We start from the raw sequence: 13,617 nt of genomic DNA, 5'->3' as shown, positions 1-13,617 counted from the left end.
ATTTTGCCCACGCAACAGTCGAAAGACACTGGCACCTACAAAAACTGTTCTCCCCCTTTTAAAAAGTAGGTGCAGAGGTTTTCCTCCAGAATCCAACCAGACTCAAAATCAAATGCAAAGGAACTATACACAGTTTTACATCAGAGATTCAAGCACAGGACTATTTGGAAGAAATTAGAAGAAAGGAATAAGGGGGAGACTCTTCTAAATGAACGGATGGCCGCTATGTCATGCTCCTCTGGCTGTCATAAGAATATTGGATCTGAGCAGTTGGATCTAGAGGGTGTACCAATACTGTGATGAGAGAGACGGTGGGGCAGTATGTCAGATGTACATTGCTCAGGCTATGCCTGATTTCCCGTATGATGGGGGGGTAGGGAGAGTTTTAGGGTGGTTCACATAAAGGGGGGTGTGGAGGGACAAAGGAAGGTAATGGACTCTGAGGGGTGGGTTTCACATTGGTGTGTTATGGGGTATTTATGTGGACAGCCGAAGTTTAAAACATGCTCTTGGTCAATAGAACATTAAGATCCGTAGACTGCGAATAACTACGATAACTACCTGTGGGTTAAATGATTGGAAAAAAGACAGATGGTGTCACAAGGGCTGCAACTACTCCAGGCAGATATTATCTGCCTGCAAGAAACTCACTTTGAGGATAAACTGAAAGACCTCCTAAAGTATCTGGGTTATAGTATAGTGGGGGCAACAACCCAAGGGACTCGCTCACGGGTGGTGCAATTCTAACCCGCAACAAAAAGATACAAGTCCCCAGAGTCCATGTGAATGCATTAGGGTGTTGGGTCATAGCTGACTGTAGAGTCCCAGGGTTCCCCAATTTTACCTTATGTTCTCTATATGGTAGCAACATTGATGATCCTTCCTTATTAGAGTGGGTATCTAATGAGTTAGTGCACTGGCAACTCCCCCCTTGTCATATGTGGAGGTTTCGACATCAATCTTGCATGTGACTGGGGACCGAGGCAAAAATACACAGGGGAGGAAGCCCAAGGTATTCCAAGTACTATGCAATTTATGCCAGGCAAATGGAATGTACGATGCATGGGCTGAAATGCGACCTTTGGAGCATGAGTTTACTTACTATTCTGCCCCACACCAGAATCATGTTAGGTTGGATTATTTCTTCATATCATCTTTGGTTAGGCAGAAGAGCACAATTGAATGTGTTCCAAGATTCCTCTCGGACCATGGCCCGCTGGTATTAGAGTTGGATGGCGGGGCCTTCCTAAAAGATCTTCTACCTGGACTTTTGAGAGGGCACTTTTATTGGATGAAACCTATGTAAGACACATGAAGGCATGGATTCCAGAATTCTTGCAAAAGAATTTGGGAACGGCCTCATTGGGTATAGTTAGGGACACTCTAAAAGCAGGCATTCGGGGAGAAACAATCCAATTCTCTATTGGAAAGAGGGAAAAGGATTGTCTGTGGCCTATTTAACAAAGCCTGGCCCTGGCAGAAGGAAATCTGATTATTTCCCTGCAGCAGAAAAAAGGGGTAGAGAAAGCCCAACTGGAAGTAGCTCTTGCTAAGGTAGCAGTTGGTGAAAAGCTGCTGAAGAAGGCAATAGATAAAGTAACTGCTTGTCAAGAAGAAATGTATGCGTGTAGTGAAAGGGTGTGTCATCTACTTGCAGTTAGAACTAGCCAGGAACTTATACTCTGTGAAATCAGCATGGTGAGGGATCCTCTATGAGGGCTGGTATAAGGAGCGGGGGAAATCTGAGCAGCCTTCCATAAATTCTATCAGGCTTGATATACAGAAGACTTGGAAACCCTGGGGGGTCAGCGTGAGGATTTAATACATATGTATCTGGATTCTGCTGTGGTGGCGGTATTATTGCAGGAGGAGAGGGAGCAACTAAACCTTCCACTGAGCTGGGATGAGATCTTGGTAGCAATGTCCAAACTACCTAGAGAGAAGATGGCTGGTCCTGACTTAATCCCCATAGAATTTAATTAATCCCCATAGAATTTTATAAGGTCTTTCAGGAGCAGCTAACAGAAATTATGACGATCATGTTTTTACAGATTTCAGAAGGAGTTACACTACCGACATCCTGAGTCTGCAAACATCATAGCCTTCCCCCCCCCCCACCAAAAAACGAGCTGGGGTCCTACCTAACGGATGTGAAAATATATTCAAAAGCTTCTGCCTCTCGCCTGTCACAGGTTATTCATAGGGTTGTTTCCATGGGGCAGCATGGTTTCATCCCGGCAGGGGCACTACAGAACCCATTAGAAATATTATTACCCTGTTTGATGCCACACGAGACCCTATGGCTGCAATTCTGTTAGATGCTGAAAAAGCATTTGATGGGGTCTCCTGGCAATTTCTCTGGACTTCAATGCGTAGGAAAGGGATAGGGACTAACCTCATTGGGGCGGTTAAAGCATTGTATAAGGGTCCTGAGGCTAGAGTCTATATAAATGGGGAGTTGACCAAAGCCTTTAAAATTACAAGAGGAACGCGACAAGGGTGTCCCTGCTCAACCCTCCTTTTCGCATTGTACATTGATCCTTTCCTGAAGCACCTGGAATTTGCTGTGGATATTCCCCCTTAGTTATGTTTGAGCAGGAAAGTAAGGTGTTGGCTTATGCCGACGATATAGCTCTAGTCACTTCCCTTCCCGAACAGGCTATTGGGGTAATTGAAGAAGAAGCTCGGAGATATGGTGCAGTATCAGGATATGCTCTTAACCGGGATAAAAAACAGATTATTATTAATGAATTTGCATCTTTTACTGTTAATAGGGTAGTAAAAAAAAGCTGTATTTTGGGGGGTAACGATAAATCCTAATCTGGATGAGGTGGTAAAGGAAAACTTGAAGCCTTCCGCAGAAGAGACTAAAAAAGTGCTTAAAAAGAGTGGATAATTTACACTTAACATTGATTTGTAGAAGTAACTTAATCAAAATGGTATTCTTTCCTAAAATACTGAACTTCCTAAGAGCAATTCCCCTGGTTTTTCGATATATTGCTTAAAGAAATTTGAAAACATATTTGCTCAATTTATTTGGGTATACTCAAGACCAAGGAGATCGATTAAATATTTATCTTTACTCAAGGAATGCGGTGGACTGGCCCTTCATAACCTGAAGCTATACTGGTGGACGACTTCGCTGGTACAATATACAACACTTCTGAGCATAGATACTAACAGGGAGAGGACTAAGGATCCCTCCCCCTTTGTATTATTGATTGGCCCTGAAGCTTGGGGTGGCCAACCGCATCAACTAGAGTATAGTTATTACAAAAGGGTGCGCTTTAAGACGCTGCTCACAGCTATGAAGGTATGGACTGCTGTATGCCATTTACTAGGGATGGGGGGGGGGGGGCTTGAACTTTTATACCCCCCTGTGGCAAAATAAAAATTTGCCTGATATTTTTAATGACCTCTATTTTAATAACTGGATTAAACAGGAATAAAGCAAATAGGCTATTTTTATACATCTTTTTGTATAATAGCATATGATGAGCTGAGGATAAAATTTGGGCTTACTTATAGAGAGTTTTTTTTAATATCTTCAGATTAGAGATTATCTACAGAGGAAGGGGGGGGGTGGGCGGAGAGAGTTCAAAAGAACAAACTTGTGGATAAAATAATACAGCCTGTCCCACCCCGCATTGGAAACCTGTACAAGCTGCTTAATGAATATATGAAAGATGATTTTGAAAAGTGTTCTACCAAATGGCAAGAGACTCTAGATATTACTGACGCAGCTTCCCAAAGTGCCTTTTCAAATACCTTAACAGCCCTAATGCCTGCTAACCTTCAACTTCAGCATTATAAAACATGCTTTGAGCTGTATTATACGCCGTATCGGATCGCTAAATGTGGCGTGGGGAAAGGTGTGCATAGCCCACGCTGTGCCTTGTATAAAGCAGACTTAGTCCACATGTTCTCTTGTGTAAAGAGCCTAGATTGCTAATTAAAGAGATTAAAGAATTTCTAAAGAGGAGATTGCAATTGCAGATTGAGGTAACCCCTCCGCTAATTTTATTTGGTATAACTAATCTGAGAGTAGAGGATGGACGCGCCCCCGTAAGCATATCAAAGGCCATGTATAGATTATGCATTGCCTCAGCATGGCTGGACTCTGTTCCTCCTTCATTTCAACAATCGCTAGCTCGGTTATTGATGCCCTATAATTTAGAGAAAGCAATATATATGCTAAAGGGACACAGGGCTAGAAAGAAAGGGATAAGAATTTGGAAATACCTTTTCAGAACTATTTTTCAAACTATGATGTTCTTTCAGAAGTTTCCATGCTTAAGCATTTAAATCGTCACCCCAGTGCAAAAGAAATGGAGAGAGCGGACTGTTTCTTTAAATCCACAAAGACACAAGCCACTGCCTATGTCCACAGGAACAACCTGACGTGCTTTGACAGATTTTGAGAAGAAATGTTTAAATCTAGTTAAAGATAGGGGAGAGCTATGGAGGCTAGATCAAAATCAGCCAAGGGCTTATTGTATTTTTAATTTTTGTTTGTTTGATCTGTTTATTACGTTTTTACATTTGTAATATACATATATCAATCACAAATATGATAATTGCAACCAATATACATTTAAAACAGTCAAGTCAATTACAGCTACTGTTAGACCTGTTACCATTGGCGTAGTCTCCCTTCCATTTTTTCTGATTGCCTCCTCTGTTTAGGTCTCGCCTGACCCAGCGCATGTGCTGGTCTGGCGAGACTTATTGAGAGGGCTCCAAAAAGTGCTACCAGGCCAGCCTAGAGCTACAGTGCATGTGCGCGGGCACGCGCGCCGCGCTTTACCGTGATTAGTTTCACTTTCACGGCCGCTTTGATGTTTGATCGCGATTGCGATCACTTTCACTTTCGGCCGCTTTGCATAGCCAATAGGTCTCGCTTTTGGGACCTTATAAGTATTTAGTTATGCAACTGTTGCATGGCTAGACACTTATAAGGTCCCAAAGGCGAGACCTATTGGCTATGCCAATGCTTGTTTTGATCTGTTTGCTGGTTTTAGATGCTTTGGGCACTGTGCACTGCTATTCAGTGCCACAGTGCAAGTGCTCCCCATATTAAATTGATGTATTGATTAGTGACGCCATGATTGGGTTATTTGATTTTCTTGTCTGACCCTAGTATAGTGCACCGTGTGTGCCCAGGGCTTGTAAATCAAATGCTGCTGGTGGGCTTGCAGCACAGGTTGTGCCACCCACAGAAGCAGCTTGTAAAGTGTGTCTCAGGCCTGCCATTGCAGAGCCTGTGTGCAGTCTAGTACTGCCATTACTCCAAGGGCTTGATTTGAGCTTGCCTCCTGATCGAAGTATCAGGGATACCAGACTTCACCCCTTCTGTTTGCCTGCATCTGAAACTTGCTGTTCTAGCTGCTACAGAAGGAAGTTTGCAACGCCGGCGAGCGACGCCGTATTCTGCATCGAAGCCGTGAGCGCTGCTCCGACATGCAATGTAGACCCGACGCCGGCCGCTGTGCCACATCAACGCCAGCGAATGACATCCTAAGCCTTCCATAGCCGTGAGCGCTGCTCCGACTTGCGACGCCGGCCCGACGCCTGCTGCTGTGCCGCATCGACTCCGAAGCCGACATCATCGCGGAGCCGATCGTCGATGTGGTTGGTCAAGAATCCATCGACATCGTGACATCATACGGAACCGTGGTTTCGGCGCCATTGTGACGTCACCTCCTCTCCGGTCAGGAACCAACGCCTCCCCTGCCTGCGCAAGCATCCAGGTCCAGACGCATCATCTCCCCCGAAGCAAGGAACCAACGCGCAAACGACACCGCATCTCCCCGACGCCGTGAGCTGTCTTTGTTTTTGCTTTTCCAAGGTACTGTTCCTTGTGGGTCTGTTTTGACTCCGGGCCCGACGCCACGCACTTCACTGTCGGTGCCGTACTTTGGGATTTCTTTGACCTCAACGTCGTGATAACTCCAGTTGGGGTTATCTGTTGCTAAAGACTACTTTTAAGTGAATAACCTATTTTTGAACTATTTCTACTTCTTGAAAAATTATTATTGATTACAGTATTGTGGATTTTTGTCGTTTATGGTCTTGTGATAAGTCTATATAAAGAATAATTATTTTTATAAAACCTGTATGGTGTCCATCTGTAGTGTTTTCACTGTATTACTGTATGTGTTCACAAATGCTTAACACACTGCCTCTGAGATAATCCTGTCTGCTCATGCCAAGCTACCAAGGGGGTGATCAGGGATTATCCAGTAGTGTAATCCCCTTTCCCTGATTTAGAATTAAGGGTCCCTATTTGGTCAAAGGTACCTACCTCTGCCAACTAGAGACACCCAGTTCTAACAGCTACCAATTGCAATATAGACATAACTCAGCCAAGCAGGCCATGAAAATAATGTGTAATGAACAAAGCCCCCTACAGGAAGACTGTATCAACCCCATCGGCACCATATGAATCTCAATGAGATACCAGAATCACAAATCACATGCAGTACACAGGTACACCATACATACATTGCTCCCAATAGCTACAGGCGGCATGGCCGCTTTTTTAGGGCTGTTGATCAAACCACTCTATAGAAGAACAACAATTAACGAACAATAAACCAATGAAGAGAAAGAAGCAAAAATATAAAAATTGAAAAGAAAAGAAGGGAGGGCAGCAGACGCATATTAATACCATAGACACTCGTAAGCTGCCACAAGAGCGCCCTTGGGCAGATCCCGATGTGCCCAAATGAGTCGTGGGTTGCAGCACCACGAGCTGGTATACAAGAAATTGCCGACCAATATTTCTGAGCATGCCATGGAATAAGCATATTGCAATATGTGTGTGCCTCGTATTCACTTATCCAGGGGGGTGTCCAAGGGGTCCTCCGGCACTACAGCCACCTGGAATGCGGTACAAAGTGCACTCCAGGCAGACGACATAGAGTATTTACGCAGCCCCAGCGTGTCCTCTTTTAATAGGAAAACTGCTTCAGCTTTAGCCCAGTTTAACATCGACTGTGTCCAAGCTTTAATTGGTGGGGGGTCTACAGCCTTCCAGCACTGCGTGATGAGCTGCTTGGCCACCGTCAGCCCCAGATCTAGGAAGCGCAACGTTACCCTGTTCTTCATGTCTCTGGGAAATATCCCCACAATACAAGCCTCCCAAGTGCACGGTAGTGCCCTGTAGAAGCCGATTTACGTCGTGCCAGTATTCACGCAGTCGGGGACACGATCAGAGCATTATGTAGGAGATCTGCATTCCCAACTGTACAGCGCAGGCAGCAAGCGTCCGTTCTATTACAGTATCTATTAATCTTGTCTGTGATGAAATACGCTAGTAAATTATATAGAATTGGATTAACTTGAACCTCGCGCTTCTGAGGATATTTTTAGGGCTCTCCAATAGTGTGTCCCACTCTTAGATGTGTACGGTCTGGCCAAATCGGTCTCCCATTTACCACGCAATGGTGTGAGGTTAATGAAAGTGTGTTCATGAATCGCTTCTACAAACCATTCGGTGAGATGCCGCCCCGTGCCCATCACGTGTATGTATTGTATTAAGAGATGTGACGGGAATTCTTGCGACATACTACCCCACTGTCGCCCCAGCATCGTCATCCAGGCGGCGTGACTCAAAACTGCCCAGGCTGTACATTCTCCTCAATCAAGGAGAGAAAGGGCTGCAATGCACCTTCCTCATAGAGGTCCCCTAGTGTGCATACATCTGATTTTTGGAAGCTGTTCAACAACGTTGCGACATGGATCCACATAAACAATTGCTAAGAGACTAATTCTTTTGGATCAAAAAATTGAACTCTTTGCAACCGCACGGAATGAATGATCGAGTTAAATTAGCGTGCTTTTTGTAAAGCGCGCTAAAAGTTGCAATTTATGTTGTTCATTTGTTTTAACTAATTTAAATTTTTCAGCTTTGTTGGATTCTGCACAACATTCTGTGTTATTTTTAAAACATCAGCTAATGCCACTGCAATTCCATCATGTTGATTAATAGCATGCAAATGATTTGTAAAGAGTCTATGATTATTAAGGTTTTTTCACTTTCTATGTAACAGCAATAATACGTAATGAGCACCGTGAGTGTATACAGCAGATAATGCACACAGACATCTTACGTACCGCATCAAGTGTAGGGTGCTATAGGATTAAAAGGAATACGATTGGGTTTGAGTGGGTTGAGAAGTGAAGCGGCTCCCTCACATCATGTGACTCATGAAGTTTAAAAGACTGAATCCCCGTTGGCTATCGTATAGCTTAGTGAGCAGGAACACGGAAGTACAGCTTAGACAATTCCGCCAGATTTTGTTACCGACGCAGACACCAACGCTTAGAAGTAAGTAAGCGGGAGTTAGCTAACTCGGAGCTACTTTAGACTTTAACCGCGAGGCGGTAGCGCGCAGCGGTTCACGATGAATCCTCACTTAGCGGCAGAGGTATCTGGTGTATTATGCCGGTTAATATTTCAATCGAGATCAGTTACCCATAGGTGGGAGTATGCACCGTTACTATTTCAGGAAACCCTTCGTCTTGTAGCACCGGGACAAGTAACGTTAGCACAATGATTGTGAATGTGTTGTGACTATTTACGTCACACAGGTCACTTTATGCAGGTTTTATGAATCCGCCCCAGACATACTGAATGAAATAATCGCACACTCATCTTACTGATTTAAATATTGATGTTTATTTGCAGATTTGTCTTAATACATATCTTTTGGCAGTATCTCTGTATATATTTGCATTATGCTTTCTTTGATTATGTGTATAATAGTGGCATCACCTACCAGATCCTGACCTGGTTTTTTGTATCTCTCTTCTAGACCCCTGAGGAAGGGTCATTGTTCAACCCGAAATGCATTGGGTATCAGTGAAAGCGCTGTGTTATATATATTACAGTGGAAGTTGGAGTTAATTTCCCATGAATTAATGGATGAACAAATAAATGAATAAAATAATTGAACCTCCAGAAACTTTGAATTGTTTTGTTTGACAAAAGTGGAACCACTATAAGAAACATAAAGTTTCAAGTAAATATGCACACATCCTAGGGACTGGTTTCTCCTGACCCATATAGGTAACTGTTATATAGGGCACTGACAGACACAGTGCAACGGATGTAGTAGCACACCATTAACTTATAAATAGGCTGTCCGGAATTCGGTTTAAACTGAATCTAAACGACAGTACCCTACCGGATGAAAATCAGCGCACTCGGTTTAAACCGAGTGTCACTGATTTTCATTGCTGTTGCACCTCTTGGCCACTTGATGGAGCCAAAGCGTTAGATGCAAAGCCCCAATTTAGGCCCAAGAACAGAGCAGTTTGGAACGTGTGTCCCCCCCATTAATTTCGGGGGACACACATTGGTTGGCAAGGTTGGTGGGTGGGGCCAGGTCCGATTGAAAATGCTGTCCGGACTTTGTCTGGCCCCACACACCATACCGCAGCGCACTTCATACCCCCACGACGACGACCGCCAGTGCTCCAACTGCTCCAAGGCCCAGCAGGTAAATAGAAAGTGTGTGTGTTCATGTCCCCATACCACGGTTTCACAGCATCCACGCCTTCGGTGTCCTCAATTTTGTGCTGGTTAAAGGCCAAGTGAATAATCTCCGTAAGAGGGCTTGGAAGATCCACCTTTAGGCATTTTTGCCGTGATTTCATTACTACTCCCAGAGCTATTGGTAACGAAGGCCCCGCGCAGCCCCCGCAGTGCGGGGGGGCCCCCAGCTCCAGGGGCACCCTTCGGCGCACTGGGGACTGACGAGGGGAGGGAGAGACCACACGGCCGGCGCAGGCACCGTTTATTTACAATACTCCGTGCTTGTGCAACTGCGGCCGATCTGTGTCAGCCAGTCTGAACAAACCTTCCCCTTTCGAAGGTTTGCTGCACAATTTTGTCCCTGTGACACCCCCTTTGAAGTAGAGTGCAGACATTATTGAGGGAATCAAGCGAAGTGGGGTGCAGTCGGGAGTCAAGGCGCGCATGTCATGTGTATCTGCCTAGCCCTGCTGCCTAGCCCTGCTACCTACCCGAGCGTGGATCGAGGCTGCGCCGGGTGAGGGTTTTCAATCAAGCTGCAAGCCAAACCTGTAGGCAAGCCCTTATTGCAGCACTCATATACCTGCCCAAACAGAAGTGGGGGACCACGAGTCGATAGCCCACAGATGGATACAAGCCATTACCGTTATCAAAGGATGACGTGGCCGAGCAGTTTCATTTTAGAAAACTTTGCACCATTTCGTACTGTCTCTGCTCTAACAGTGCCGCTACTTGGGTGTCTCGGGCAGCGTTGCCACTGATTGGCTTCATTCACAGCATGGCATGGCAGCACTTGGATTCAGACTCGAAGCTGCTTAAAAGCCGGCAGCGGCAGCAGTGTAAAAAAATGATTATTGGACTTACAGGGCTTCGCCCCCCCCCCCCCCCCCCTCGTGTGTGGCAGCCCGGGATGAGAATGGTTCCTGGCGCACATACAGCCGCACCCGAGCACTTCACAGGTCTTTAAAAGACCATTTGCATGTTAATGAGGCATCGCTGTTGTTTCACCCCTTCTTAAGCCCCTGCAGCTCCACTCTGCCTATGGCTTAAAAGATTCAGCCCCCCCCCCCCCCGAAATTTTTTCTTACCCCTCCCCCCCCCCGAAAGTTGGCTCTAGTTGCGCCTATGCTGTGCCCTCATGATTTACGATTAGTATTTACCGCCACTCCGCAAGGTCCACCATAAGAGCCCTGCCCCTTCCCTCTGCATCCCCAACATCGGAAGCATAGGTTCATAGGGTGTGACATGTTTCGTGAGACGTAAGGCTCTGCGAAAAACATTTCTGGGCTATACGCACCAGTAACGGGAGAAAAGTGTATGGTCTGGTGCATGGATGAAAAATATAGAGAATCTTCTATAGTGTATAAGGAAAAGCACCTTCCGCCATATCCGTGAGGTGCAACTCTGCTGCCCATTTCGCAGTCCATTGAATCTGGAACGATAGATAATAGTGCTCGAAGTTGGGTAAGGCCCAACCGCCACGTGTGACTGGCAGGTACAATTTAACTAAAGCCATCCTACAGCATGTATTGCACCATAATAGTTCTCTCATCATGCTCTCTAGTGATCTGAAAAATTATGCTGGCAGATACAATGGGAGATTAGCAAAATAATACAATAGTCTGGGCAGAATTACCATTTTATTCAGCGCCACACAACCTACCACCAAGAGATTGAGTGTCTTCCAAACGTTTATCTGGAAGTGTAGAGCAGTAATTGTCCTAGTTAGGTTCCCATCAAGGAGGTCTCCATCAGTGTGGTAAATCCGAATTCCCAAGTATCGGAACATGACCAGTTGCCAGGCTACCAGGGCACCATTAACGACCAACTGAGGTGCATCCGCTAGGGGAGTGAAGGGAAACAGGCAGGACATTCCCCAATCAGACAAGGACTTATAAGATAAACATTGGTGGGCTAAAGGAGAAATAGAGCATTCAGTGGCCTGATATCAGGCAACATTGACCTTAGCTTAGAAGCATAAAAGAAAATTGTGTATCCATAGTTCTCACAAGAAATATGGGAAAAAGTGAATGTCACCATATTTTTGAATCAAGAGGAAATTGGCCATTATTCAAGGGAGATGAGGATCCTGTGATTCCTGGAGTTTATTATATTTGTGGAAAACATGCATACTTTAATTTACCCAGAGGATGGTATGGTGTATGCCATTTAGACATGGCTGTTCCAAAAATGTATCATGTGAAACATTTTAATGATCCTGTGTGGGAAGCCAATTCTAGGACTAAAAGGAGTAGTAGTGGTACTGAAATTGTGGGAGATATTTTTGGTGCAATGAACCCATCTGCAATTGTGACTTTGAATGACATCAAGATCAGAATGTTGTCCATTGTAATGAGTAAACTGTCCACCAGTTTAGCAGGAGGTTTATTGGTGGTAGACGCTGAAATAACAGCAATAAGATCTATGGTTTTGCAGAATCGATTTGCTTTAGACATCCTCATAAAAGAGGGTGGAGTTTGTAAGGTGTTAAAGATACAACAATGTTGTACCTATATTCCTGACAAGAGTAAAGACTTGAGGAAACATAACAAGAACATTTCTGATCTGAAGGGAGATTTGAAAGAGTTAGAAGCGACAGATACTTGGGAATCAATTGGAAATGGATTTACTGCAGTTGGCAAATGGTTTGGAAACCTGGGAAGGGGAATAGTGGGTTCCATTTTGAAGACCCCTGTGATAATTGCTCTTTGTGCAATATTTCTGGTTGTGATCGTTAAGGGGTATAAGAGTATAGAAGTAAGGAAGGGAGTGGATTAGATGAGAGTCGACTGTAGATACTATGATGACATTAAAAATCTGGAACAGTCCAGACGAAGGTTTATGAAAATCATGAGGTTCTGACAGGTCCATTCGATAAGGATAATATCTTGATTGTGATGGCTACATTCAACATCAGAGGGGGATTGGAGCGGCGTAATTTCAGTTCTACCCTTACTCGTCACAGAAGCACTGTTTTTACATATACTCAACAATATACACTTTGTGCCTAACTTTAATATTATGAAGTAATGCATTGAAAAGGTACTACTGAAGTACAGTCACTGTAGAAAACTAGAGACCCACAAACGTGTGCGTATTGACGTTTAATCATGAAGACATGTAGTTCTCATTTATATTTACATTTATATCTCAAGTCATTTTGCATTTATTTGGAGAACAGTCCATATGTAACCATGAACGCATTTATTCACTTTTGTTCTTGTTTTGAAGTTATATGTGCATCTATAATCATGTATTAGAAGTGCATATTTAAATGGTTGACTAAAGTTAGCTTAACTGAAGGCCTTAAGTGTGAAATGTATTTGGCTTGCTTTGTGTGTTTTTCCTCTGCAGGAGCTTTCTCATGATTTTATAGCTATAGAAAGGAATATTGTTATAATATAGTGAGGCCTGAGCGAGTAAATCTTGGCAGGAGCGTGAAGAGCTAACGAGCTGAAGAAATCTCCTATTCCTCGCTTATCAGGAACAGAGAAATACACAAGGTTACCTTAGCTGTCCAAGTTCTGTGGGATGGGAAATTCTGGTGTTGTTGCCACTGCAGAATATGAAGTTTAACACATTTGGTCTCTGGAGGGGAGAAGAGAGATATGACTGATGTTGGAATATCTGTGTGTTTTAATTAATGTATGCAGTGTTAGAGTTTAGGCAGATCTCATTGGTTTTCGAGAGGTATGGACCTTGTTGCTTCCTTTTTTTGTGAGACTGTGGTTTATGCTAAACACTTGTTCCCTTTAGAAGATTTCTACTGAAATCTTCAGTACACTAACACCTTCTCATTTTCCTGAATTCTTTAAGACCTATCCCTATGACTCGATCACAATTTAGATTTTGAAATCAATTCATGTGCAGGAAGGAGAAACTCAGTTTCCTAAAGGAACACCAATTCCTAATTCTTGGTATCTGTATTGTTCTGACTGCATCTATTGTATGATTTATGCTAGGTATAAAGTCAGAATTTGCTTCAACACCTTAATTTACATTGTTATAATTCCTTATTTTTATAACATGTTCTTGATTTTTGCATTTACTGGAATGATTATTAACTTGTAATTAAC

General features: G+C 43.8%; 1 long non-coding RNA gene across 4 annotated transcripts in view; it reads left to right on the top strand.

The window, feature by feature from the left end:
- LOC146862038 (uncharacterized) overlaps window positions 1-13,617 on the top strand; it is a 90,801-nt gene that overhangs the window by 73,879 nt on the left and 3,305 nt on the right. The window lies entirely within an intron of this gene.

The sequence above is a fragment of the Triturus cristatus genome, chromosome 2_2 (genome assembly GCF_964204655.1).
Source record: "Triturus cristatus chromosome 2_2, aTriCri1.1, whole genome shotgun sequence".
In the NCBI taxonomy this organism is placed as follows: Eukaryota; Metazoa; Chordata; class Amphibia; order Caudata; family Salamandridae; genus Triturus; species Triturus cristatus.
This window is presented reverse-complemented; position numbering and strand designations above follow the sequence as displayed.